General features: G+C 32.2%; 1 non-coding gene across 1 annotated transcript; it reads right to left on the minus strand.

The window, feature by feature from the left end:
• Window positions 1-11,977: 11,977 nt before the first annotated feature.
• On the minus strand, window positions 11,978-12,083 carry LOC139869737 (small nucleolar RNA R71). The gene has a single exon (XR_011766318.1). It is a non-coding gene; the product is annotated as a small nucleolar RNA R71 (small nucleolar RNA).
• Between the last annotated feature and the right edge of the window lie 1,072 nt (window positions 12,084-13,155).

The following is a 13,155-nucleotide window of genomic DNA, read 5'->3' on the forward strand; positions in this document are numbered from 1 at the left end:
CTAAACCATGTTGCGGACATCCTCTTAATAACTTTCCATATCTAGTCCATGCCTCATATAGAGTTTCATTCGGCTTCTGTATGAACGTAACAATTTCTGCTTGAAGTCTTACGGCTTTAGATGCCGGAAAGAATTGTTTAAGAAATTTTTCAACTAAAACGTCCCATGTATCAATCGCCCCTTCAGGTAACGATTCCAACCAATCTTTGGCTTCTCCCTTTAAAGTCCAGGGGAATAACATGAGATATATCTGTTCATCCTCCACTTCTCGGATTTTAAATAGTGTGCAGATCCTATTAAAGGTACGTAAATGTTCATTTGGATCTTCCTTCGGAGCACCACTAAATTGGCATTGATTAGTCACCATGTGTAGAATTTGTCCTTTGATTTCATAATCTGGCGCATTAATGTCTGGATAAGTAATTACGTGACCTTGGCCAGTGCGTTTAGCTCTCATTCGGTCTTCCATACTTAAAGGTTCCAGATTCTCCATAATTGAATTTGTTGAATCGGAATCACTAGAGGATTCTGATTTAATGGTTCGTTCCTCAACAATCTCTGTTTGAATGATTGGTGGTTCCGGAGGAAAATTTAATGGTTCAGGATCTACGAATCGTTCCTGAATATTCTCCGGATTCTCAATTGTGAGGTCGGGTTTAAAAAATGGATTATCGGAAATTTGAACTGGAGTACTTGGTCGACTGGATGACGATTCTAAAGAAAAATCAACGGCGGTAATATTTGCTAAATGTCTTGATCTAGTTACAGGTGGTGAACGTACAAAAGGTGGTGAACGTCTTGCTCGGTGCATTCACTGAATATCCTATTAGTTTTTAAAAAGGAAAGAAAAATTATAATAAGTTATCCAATCAATAGACTTTTCTGATTTTGCCCACGTTTCGAATAGCCAAAAGATGCAGCAGAGGGGCAGGATTCGTTTGGTCTCAATATAATTGAGGACTGTTTGGCTCCAATAACCCGGTCAACGTACAAATCCAACTATTACTACGAACCAGAAAATTTTGATGTCTATCAATTTAACCACTTAAAATAAATTTTCGTAATTTTAAGAAAATTTAGATAAGAAGTAGAATAAAAATCTATGTCCTAAAACTAGAATAGCGAGAAATAAGAAAGAAAAAGAGTTCGTCGAAAAAGAAAAATTGGTTGAAAAATAAAAGGTGACGGAAAAATAAAAGAAACTTATAAAACTTAAAAACACTTGACTAACCTAACCTTATTACCACAACTAACTTAAAATTATAATCGCAAATTGAGATTACTAATTGGAATGATAATTGGTACATAGTAAAAGGTGTCTAAAAATATTAAAGCTTACAGGAAAAACTATATCCCAAATGAAAATAACTTAAAAAGAAAATAAAACTTAAAAAGGCGTCGCAAAATTCTAAAGTACCTAAATCTTAGTCTAAAGAAAAAGCACTTAAGGGATTTTACGGCAAAGCCTAAAAATCTAGAAGTAAAAATAACTATGGCAAAAATAAAGTTTAAAACTAAATATGAGCGAAAAATACAAATATTACGCTAAAACAATTAAAAAGGGATAAAATATAAAAATATACAAAAAGTTGTAAAAAGTACAATTTTTATAAAAATATTATTTTTATATTATTTATTTATTAAAACTATTAATTTTACATTTTAATTAAACTAATTTAACTAATTATATAAATTAAATAAAAAGTAACTTAAAATAAAACTAATTATAATAATAATAATAATTAGGGTTAATAATAATAATAATTAATAATTATCCGTAATAAATGCAGTTTAGGGTTTCTGTCAGTGTCATACTAGCTCCGCGAGTTGCGGTATTCTAAGCATCAAACCCCGCGAGTCGCGGGGTTCCAGTTTTTAACTCTGGAACAGTTTAAATTGAGGCGTTTTTTTTTTTTTTTCTGTTTCATATTTTCCTGTTTTATAATCTAAAATTTATATAATAAAAACTTATATTTAAAAACTAAAATAAAAATAGAATTACTTTATAATTTTATAAATATCTTAAAAATAGATTTATATATATAAAAAAAAAATTTATATGTTTTAAATAAAAACAAAATACTAAAAAAAATAAAGAAACTTTATAAAACTTAAATATTTAACAAAATCTTAAAAATACTTTATATTTTTGTTTTTCTTTTTATATTTTCGAATAATTAAAAATGTATTTTTATATAAAAACGAATTTTAATAAAAGTAAACTAAAAATCTTTTTTTTTTTATATATTAGCGTTGCGCTTCTGGCGTTTAAGAGTTCCCCGGCAGCGGCGCCAAATATAACTTGATGTTTTAGCAAAGGGGTACAAAATAGTTATATATTTACTACGAAATACTATTAAATACGATACAATTTTACACAATATATTTATTTATTTAGAGAATGGATATACTTAAACCTTGCTACAACACTTATAGGCAGTGTACCTAATCGTACAGTAGTGTAGTTTTTAGTAAGTCCGGTTCGTTCCACAGGGAATCTTTTTAAACAAAGCTTAACGCTATATTAGTTTACTTTTATAAAAATACAAATATATATATAAGTAATATTATTATTATAAAGGGGGGTTTTTACCGTTTAATGACCGGTTTGTCGATTTTAAAACTTTAGTCGCAGTTAAAACCAAATGTAAAATAATAAATAAATACAAGACTTAATTTAAAGCATAAAGTAAATAACAATAATGAAATTGCGAATAATAAAAGTGCGATAAAATAAACTTGCGATAATTAAAAGGTACGATAATTAAAAGTGCAATTAAATACAATAACAATAAATAAAAATGCGATAATTAGAAGTGCAATTAAATATAAAATAAAGGAAATTAAATATGAAATAAAAGAATTATGCTTATTTAAACTTCCGTAATCATGATGTTTGACGTGTTGATTTTAGTTTATTCCAATGGGTTAATTGTCCTTTGTCCTGGATTATTTAATATGTCCGTCTGGTTTTTGTCCATAACAGTCCATCAGTCATAAATATAAAGTGCGAGTATCCTCGTCAAATTATCCTTATACCCGAAGTTAAATATTCCAACTAATTGGGGACTTAAACTGTAACAAGATTTTAATACTTTGTTTAATAATTACACCAGGATGTCGACTGAGTGTAACCCAAGGTTTTAATATTTTGTTATCAATTATACCAAGTGTCCTTGTACATAATTTCACCCCTGTTTTAATTATTCTAGTGGCTATTAATCTATTCCCGTGTCCGGTTAAATGAACGATTATTCGTACATATAAATACCCCGCCCATCGTGTCCGATCGAGTGTATATGGTAATTTATAGGGACGCCCAATTGTAAATCTTTATATTAAAATTAACAAACTATCATTTAGTTAAACAAATATAAAGCCCATTAATAGCCCTTAGTCTAATTTCCACAAGTGTCGTTCTTTTGTCCAAACCCCAATTATGGTACAAAGCCCAATTACCCAATTTTAGTAATTAGCCCAACATCATGATTACTTCGGATTAAATAAGCATAATAATAACTTAGCTATGAGACATTAATGTAAAAAGGTTGAACATAACTTACAATGATTAAAAATAGCGTAGCGTTACACGGACAGAATTTCGACTTACACCCTTACAATATTCGCTAACATACCCTTATTATTAGGATTTAAAATTAAAATATAAATTATAAATATATATTACGTATATATTGAGAGAGAGATGGATATATGAGTATTTTTTCGATCAGAATTCGTTTGCTTTTATAGGGAGTTTCAGAAATTGGGGCTCCGCGACTCGCGGCATTTTTTGCCTTCAAACTCCGCGAGTCGCGGAGATTGAAATTACAGCTCACTCCTTTTGGAGTCTTTCTTGCCGATCATTTATAATATATTATATAATATATAAATAATTATAAGAATTATTTAAATATTATATTATATTTATGTGCATAGTTGACTTGTAATTTTTAGTCCGTTGCGTCGAGCGTTGAGAGTTGACTCTGGTCCCGGTTCCGGTTTTTTCGAACGTCCTTGCGTACAATTTAATATCTTGTACTTTGCGTTTTGAATCTTGTACTTTTGTAATTTCGAGACGTTTCTTATCAATAATTGGAACCTCTTTGATAGTCTTTTGTACTTTTGAGCTTTTTGGTCGTTTGCGTCTTCAATTCGTCGAATCTGTCTTTTGTCTTCACCTTTTATTATTTAAACGAATATCACTTGTAAATAGAACAATTGCAACTAAAAGCTTGTCTTTCTTGAGGAATAATGCTATGAAATATATGTTCGTTTTTAGCATTATCAGTATCCGATCGAGTGTATATGGTTATTTATAGGGACGTCCAATTGTAAATCTTTATATTAAAATTAACAAACTATCATTTAGTTAAATAAATATAAAGCCCATTAATAGCCCATAGTCTAATTTCCACAAGTGTCGTTCTTTTGTCCAAACCCCAATTATGGTACAAAGCCCAATTACCCCGTCTTTAATATTTAGTCCAACATCATGATTACTTTGGCTCAAATAAGCATAATAATAACTTAAGTATGAGACATTAATTTAAAAAGGAGAACATAACTTACATTGAGTATTTATCGCGTAGTGTTACACGGACAGAATTTCGACTTCAAAAACCCGTAAAATAACCTTTATATAACCCGAACTAATCTAATATAAAACTACCCTATACTATACTATATATATATATATATATATATATATATATATATATATATATATATATATTTATTTATTATATCTTACAGAGTATTATTATTATTGTTTTATGTTTTTTCAAAATCGGCAGAATGCATGGCCTTTTATAGGCATTTCTGATTTTTGCAGCTCCACGAGTTGCGTCATTTTAAGCCAGCAAACTCCGCGAGTCGCAAAGTTTGAAAATCCAGCTCACACAATTTTGGAACCTTGCTTGTCGACATAATTTATATATAAATATAAAATATAAATAATTAAGATAATTATTTATATATTATATTATATTCTTGTGCATAGTAGACTTGTAATTTTTGGTCCATTGCGTCGGGCGTTGATAGTTGGCTCGGGTACCGGTTCCGGATTTTCGAACGCCTTTTCGTATAATTTAATATCTTGTACTTTGCGTTCCGCAACTTGTACTTTTGTCATTTTTAGACGTTTCTTATCAATAAGTTGAACCACTTGGATTGTATCTTGTACATTTGAGCTTTTTGGACGTTTTTGTCTTCAAATCGTCGTTTTCGCCTTTTGTCTTCGCACTTATTTAATATAAACGATTACAACTTAAAATAGAACAATTACAACTAAATAATTTACATATTGGGAGGATATTGCTACAAAATATATGTTCATTTGGAGCACTATCAAATATCTCCACACTTGAACGTTGCTTGTCCTCAAGCAATACATAACTTGAAATAATATAATACATCACACGAATCACTTCTTTATTCTTCACACTTTGTACATCAGTGATTTTGATATGGCGGTATAAATAATGATAGTAACGATAGAACCATGGTTAAAGGAGGGTGTGTCATCCACAGTTGCCTCGGGTTTAGGTCAATGACACTTGCAATCAAATAGCCGATTTACTTTCGGTTTCCAAAGCAAAGTGCACATTTGAAAGGCGGTTTACAGTCCCACATGACTATGAAAATGTAGATCCTTAAGGAAATTGGATCTTTATGAAAACATTTGATCTTTTGAAAATTCAATCTAGCTTTTACCCTAGATAAGTTTTCCGGAATAACCCTTCACTGGTGTTTGCAAAATGATTTTTTGTGGGTTTTGTGGGTTTCAGATTTGAAAATTTTAGCTCAAAACTTATGGTTTTGTGTTACCCAGTTGCTAACCTTGTATTAGGAAAGCAACACGTCCAGTTTACTTGTCCCGTATATTACCTTTCGGTAAACTACCGTCCGGTTGTAAAGGAAAGCGATGAACAAGCAACTGTTAAGGCAATGTCCCGTGACTTGCTTTTGATTATGGTCTATAAATGATTCAGATGCTAGTACTATCCTTTGTAGGAGCAATAGCAAAGATCATCCTATGATTTTTCAGTCTGGCACAAGGTCCTGTCTCCGACCATGCTATGCTACCACCGTTCTTACGGTTGACACCCGATTTGGTTCAGGTGACCTAATGAATTCCAGGTGAATTCCTAGGATTTTACATTCAATGGTAATGAACGCATTGAAAATAGGTTTTTAGAAAACAAATCGGTTTGTAATTTTAATCAAAATATTTTCTCGTTCAAGCTCGAGTTTAGATGTCATCGAATTCCATGAGTTTGTAATTCTCAATCTTTAAGGTCAATCTCAAGGATTGAGTAATATCAGGCTTAAAAGCTGATTTTTAATCTTTAAGGAGATTATCCTTTCTGGGGGTCTGATTCGTTAGTCTTATCAAGCTAATTTGCACGGCACCCTCCCCATTTTACGAGACAGATCCTCTCATGGTTAGGATAAGTCTTACCACTTGGCGACCCTGTTTGATGCTGAGGTCCGTGGATTTCCTGCTGATTTTAGTGATGACTTTTCTAGATTTTTCATCAACCTACAGCTGGTCTGGACGACAACTTCCTGACCTAAATCAAGAAGCGCGTGTCTTTTTCAGAAGACTTTACTTCCTTTTAATGATGGAATTGATTCATCGTGTAGATCCATCTTTTCTTTCAAATATATTACAGTAAATCGGGTAAAACTGATTAAAATCGTCCAAAACAAAAGTACCTGCAATAACTTTACAGAAACATGTGATAGATAGTTTTTAATTAAATAACTTGGTACATTCTCCCCACAATTAGTTTCTTTCTTTGCCTTATTATTCTCCTTTATTCCATTTTAAATGAATTCAATCGTTTTAGCGTGTTTCTCAATTTATGTCCTTTCCGAGGTAACGATAATTTCGGTATTAACAACTAATTTTCATCGTTCATAAATATGTATAAACATGATTTTGAATTCATTTATTTGAAAATTTTTAAAATTTTCACAAAATTTGGCAAATAAACTAAGTGCAAACCCGAGAGAATTTATAACCTTTCCCCACACTTGAGATCATGCAATGCCCTCATTTGCATGAAATCAGATTATAATTATAAATTCACGAGGGTGATAAGTGTAGAAAAGTGATTAAAAATACCCAGTTTGTAAATACAAAGCTCGTCGAATGATAGATGGCGCGCCTCATCGTTCATTCCTTCTTGTTTTATCACACATGTTTTTCTTCAAAAACGGTTGCTTTTCTGGACTGTTTGCTAATTTTTGAAAATGCGTCTTTTACCCTAATAGTGCATTTTTATTAACTATTTATGCACTAACCCGAACCCCTAATTTAATGTTAAGTGGGGTTAGACTTCCCCACACTTAGCTGACGACATGTGAAGTCGGTAGAATAAGTTCCACGAATTAAAATAGTGAGCCAGTTATTTACATCTCGGGTGGTATATATTATATCAATGGGTTTAAAGTTTAGACCCACCCGATCGTCACTATCTAATTCTTTTTTAAGTGTAGCTTTTAGTAAATAGATATGTCTCTTTTCTGGTTCTTGGTCAAATGGATCGATATACACCGACATACTTATTTCTATAGGGTGGACAATTCCTAATATTTCCTTCCTTTTATTCTCGTGATCAAAGTTTTCACCTCTATTACCTGATTGGATGAAATCCGAGGTGTCATTATCTATTACAGCTCGTAGTTCATCTTCGGTAGATGACTCGTCTATTGAGAATATTGGGTTGGAAGGTTGTGTAATGGTGAAGTTCGGTTTGGCCTCGGGGGTAAAATTTTCAACGTTATCGTTTTCCCAAGAGTACCAATTTGTCACCCTTACTTCTTCTTCATCATCCATTGATGGATTGATGATTTCGTCGGTAGAGGCTAATGTGTTATTATGTTGTGAAATTGGTAAGACTGAATAAAAAGTATCATCGGGATAGTTGGTGATTTCGGAGCTCTCGAATTCATCAAAATTCGATGATCTGAGATTTTGTTGCACACTACTCCTCAGATCAACAGCTGTATAATCTGATAGAGTTTCAACTTGCCTATTTATAAACTCTCTCATTTGTTCATTTTGAGCATGAAGTTCTTCGAGTTTGATTTTTATATAATCTAAAGAATTTTCAGACACATACTTTTCCTCGTCCTCTGGTTGTTGAGTTTGGATATATTCTTGGGAATAATCCCAATTAGAATTGTATTCCTCATAATCATTCCATTCAGGTTCTATGGGTTCATAATTTTCCATACGAACGTAATAATAACATTCCCATTTTGAGTGATAATCACCACAAATTTCACAACCAGTTATTGTTTCGTCATTCGTGATCCAAGATTGACTGAATGAATTACCATCAAAACCCGTTTGAGAGTATTGATTTAATTGATTTTGGAGTTCAAAAAGAGTTTCCAAGGCCTTGTTTTCAAAATTTTCCATTTTATTGCGATGGCCAAATTTTAGCTACAATGTGGTGCATTCACTAATTATCCTATTAGTTATAAAATAGAAAAACTTATATAAGTTGTCCAATTAATAGACTTTTTTGATTTTTGCCCACGTTTCGAATAGCCAAAAGATGCAGCATCAAGCCAGGACCCTTTAAATCGGAAGCCCACAACTTGCCACTAACAAATCCAACTATTACTACGAACCAGAAAATTTGGATGCCTATTAACTTAACCGCTTAAATAATTTTTCTTTCCGTTTGGAGAATTAGATAAGAAGTAGAGAAAATTTCTAAGTCCTAAAAACTAAAGCGTCGAGAAATAAGAAAGAAAAAGATTGCGCGTCGAAAAACGTCGAAAAATAAAAATAAGAAAGTAGCGCGTCGTAACTTAAAAGGTACTAAAATTTATAAACAGCGTCGCAAAATTCTAAAGCACCTAAATTTTAGTCTAAAGAGAAAGCAATTAAGGGATTTTACGGCAAAGCCTAAAAATCTATAAATAAAAATAACTAAGGCAAAAACTATGACTTAGAACTAAAAAAAAGAGCGAAAAATACAAATATTACGCTAAAACAATTAAAAGAAACAAAATATAAAAATAAACTAAAAGTTGTAAAAATTACAATTTTTATAAAAATATAATTTTTATATTATTTATTTTATAAAACTATTAAGTTTATATAAATTAAATAAATAATTAAAACTAAATAATACAAAATAATAATAAAAACTAAATTAAAAATTAAATTAAAACACTAACCTAATTAGGGTTATAATTAAAAAATAAAAATAATAATTACTCCGTATTTAATGCAGTTTAGGGTTTCTATGTGACCTGTCTGGGCGGCTCCGCGAGTCGCGGTGAACCCAGTTCAAAACCCCCGCAATTCGTGGAGATTGCAGGTTCAACGTGTACCAGGTTCAAATTTGACAGGTTCAGTTTTTATTATATTTTTTTATATTTTTCTGTTTTATATTTTCTGTTTTAATAATTAAATAAAATATTTATATAAATAAAATAAAAACTTATGTTTTAAAAACTAAAATAGAAATAGAAATACTTTATAATTTTATAAAAATCTTAAAAATAGATTTATATATATATATATTTTTCGGTTTTTTTTATATTTAAAAAAAATGTATTTTTACAAAAACTAAATAAAACTTAATAATAAAAAAAAAAATTCGTGTGTGGCATTTCGCTTCGTCGTTCCCCGGCAGCGGCGCCAAAAATACTTGATGTTATGCGAGGTGTATATGAAATAGTATTAATTTAAATACGAAATACGACGAAATATTACACAAGTTTTAATTATTTATTTACAAAATGGATATACCTAAACCTTGCTACAACACTATAGGCAGTGTACCTAATCGTAGAGTAGTATAGTTTTTAGTAAGTCTGGTTCGTTCCACAGGGAGACGGTTACACTATATTTTTATATAATTACATTTGTACAAAAATATATAAATATATATATATAATAATATATAATAGGGGGGTTTACCGTTTAATGACCGGTTTGTCGATTTTATATTTTAAGCGAAGCGTAAAGTAAATTTAATTAACAAAATAAAATAAATAACAAAAAATATAAAAGAAGAATAATTAAAGGTGCGATGAAATATAAAATAAAATAATTATGCTTATTTAAACTTCCGTAATCATGATGTCTGATGTGTTGATTTTAGTTTTATGCCCATGGGTTAATTGTCCTTTGTCCTGGATTATTTAATATGTTCGTTTGGTTTTTGTCCATAACAGTTCATCAGTCATAAATATAAAGTGCGAGTGTCCTCGTCAAATTATCCTTATACCCGAAGTCAAATATTCCAACTAATTGGGGACTTAAACTGTAACAAGGTTTTAATACTTTATTTAATAATTACACCAGGTTATCGACTGCGTGTAACCCAAGGTTTTAATACTTTGTTATCAATTATGCCAAGTGTCCTTGTACATAATTTCACCCCTGTTTTAAAAATTCTAGTGACTATTAATCCATTCCCGTGTCCGGTTAAATGAACTATTATTCGTACATATAAATTCCCCGCCCATCGTGTCCGATCGAGTGTATATGGTTATTTATAGGGACGTCCAATTGTAAATCTTTATATTAAAATTAACAAACTATCATTTAGTTAAATAAATATAAAGCCCATTAATAGCCCATAGTCTAATTTCCACAAGTGTCGTTCTTTTGTCCAAACCCCAATTATGGTACAAAGCCCAATTACCCCGTCTTTAATATTTAGTCCAACATCATGATTACTTTGGCTCAAATAAGCATAATAATAACTTAAGTACGAGACATTAATTTAAAAAGGAGAACATAACTTACATTGAGTATTTATCGCGTAGTGTTATACGGACAGAATTTCGACTTCAAAAACCCGTAAAATAACCTTTACATAACCCGAACTAATCTAATATAAAACTACCCTATACTATATATATATATATATATATATATATATATATATATATATATATATATATATATATATATATATATATATATATATATATATTATATCTTACAGTGTATTATTATTGTTTTATGTTTTTTCAAAATCGGCAGAATGCATGGCCTTTTATAGGCATTTCTGATTTTTGCAGCTCCGCGAGTTGCGGCATTTTAAGCCTACAAACTCCGCGAGTCGCGGAGTTTGAAAATCCAGCTCACACAATTTTGGAACCTTGCTTGTCGACATAATTTATATATAAATATAAAATAAAAATAATTAATATAATTATTTATATATTATATTATATTCTTGTGCATAGTAGACTTGTAATTTTTGGTTCATTGCGTCGGGCGTTGATAGTTGGCTCGGGTACCGGTTCCGGATTTTCGAACGCCTTTTCGTATAATTTAATATCTTGTACTTTGCATTCCGCAACTTGTACTTTTGTCATTTTTAGACGTTTCTTATCAAAAAGTTGAACCACTTGGATTGTATCTTGTACATTTGAGCTTTTTGGACGTTTTTGTCTTCAAATCGTCGTTTTCGCCTTTTGTCTTCGCACTTATTTAATATAAACGATTACAACTTAAAATAGAACAATTACAACTAAATAATTTACATATTGGGAGGATATTGCTACAAAATATATGTTCATTTGGAGCACTATCAAGCACGAATCAGAAAACAAATAGCGTTACGCGTTACTTTAGCAGAAAACACTAAACCCTCGATTGAAGGTCGAGGAGGACCGATCAGATTTCCAGAGATTCAAGGACACTCGTTCGAGTTAAAACATCATATTATATAGCTCATCCAAAATTGCTGCCAATTCCATAGATTTCCGAATGACGATCCAAATTCTCACCTAGATAAATTCATATCTCTTTTGAATTCCTACAAGCAGCCAGGGATAGGACAAGATATAGTCCGGCTATACTTGTTCCCCTATTCTCTCACTCATCATGCACAGACATGGTTTGAAGGACTGGAAAAAGATTCCATCACATCTTAGACGGAGATGGCCACTAAATTCCTAACCAAATATTTCCCTCCTTCTAAACAAACCAAGCTTAAGAATGACATCATTAACTTCAAACAAAGTTATGATGAATCTCTTTACACTGCATGGGAGCGATTCAAAACTCTGCTGAAGAAATGCCCTAATCACCAGTTAGAACGGTCATCCCAAATCTGCACCTTCTACAATGGTCTTACGGTAAATCATAGGACGACGATCGATGCCGCAGCTCAAGAAAATCTGATGAACTAAACCGCAACGAAGCATGGGAGTTGCTCGAGAATATGACAATGCATCATCACGACTAGAACAGTGGTGAAACAACTTCATCATCTGACCACTCTCCGCACTTAATAATCAAACAGAGGCCATCAAATCTCTCACAGACAAGATGGAGTCTCTTGCCAAACAACTCGGAGAATTAAAGACGCAGCCGCATCAAGTTAACCAGGTCCAGGCCTGTGTTAATTCTACCAACCCGCAACCCACTGAAGAATATCAAGTTGAGTACGAAAACCCTGACTGTTCAGTCTGTTACATTCAATACCCAGCTCGCCAATCAAATCCCGGGTTCAATCAACAACCTAGGGTTAACCAATTCCAAAGAAACAACCAACCTTTTCGCTATCGTTACCCACCTTATCCACCCCAACAATCTCAATTGACCTACGATCAACCACTTCCACTCACTGGTCCACCAGCTGAGGAAAATTCCCCAACTACCCAAATTACAAAAGTAACCAACCCCACTCTCAGAGCTGATGATCAGTTGACTCAGTTCATCCAACGACAACAACAGCTAAATCAGAGAACTGCAGCCAGACAAGATCAGACGGTGATACTAATGAGAAATCAATTGGCTCTGCTCAAAAGTCTGGAGACGCAGCTCAGACAGTTATCAAAACGCCTTGAAATCCGACCACATGGAAGGTTACCAACTAATACTATCCAAAATCCCCACATAGAGGAAGCTAAGCAAATGGATTCCGTAATCCCAGAGGAAGAACCACTGAGAAGGTCAGCTAGGCTCAGGAACAAATCGACATATACTCAGCAGTTCGTGTACCCGACCATGGAAGGTTACAGGAGGAACCATCTAAGCTTGATTCCTTCAAACTTGATGAAAGATTCCTGGACACCATTTCCAAAGTCCCTAATCAAAAGAGATATATCTGAAGGCTTCTTTCTACAAAGTAGAAGATCCCAGATTCTAACAAAATTCCACTG

This window comes from Rutidosis leptorrhynchoides, chromosome 9, assembly GCF_046630445.1.
Source record: "Rutidosis leptorrhynchoides isolate AG116_Rl617_1_P2 chromosome 9, CSIRO_AGI_Rlap_v1, whole genome shotgun sequence".
Classification (NCBI taxonomy): Eukaryota; Viridiplantae; Streptophyta; class Magnoliopsida; order Asterales; family Asteraceae; genus Rutidosis; species Rutidosis leptorrhynchoides.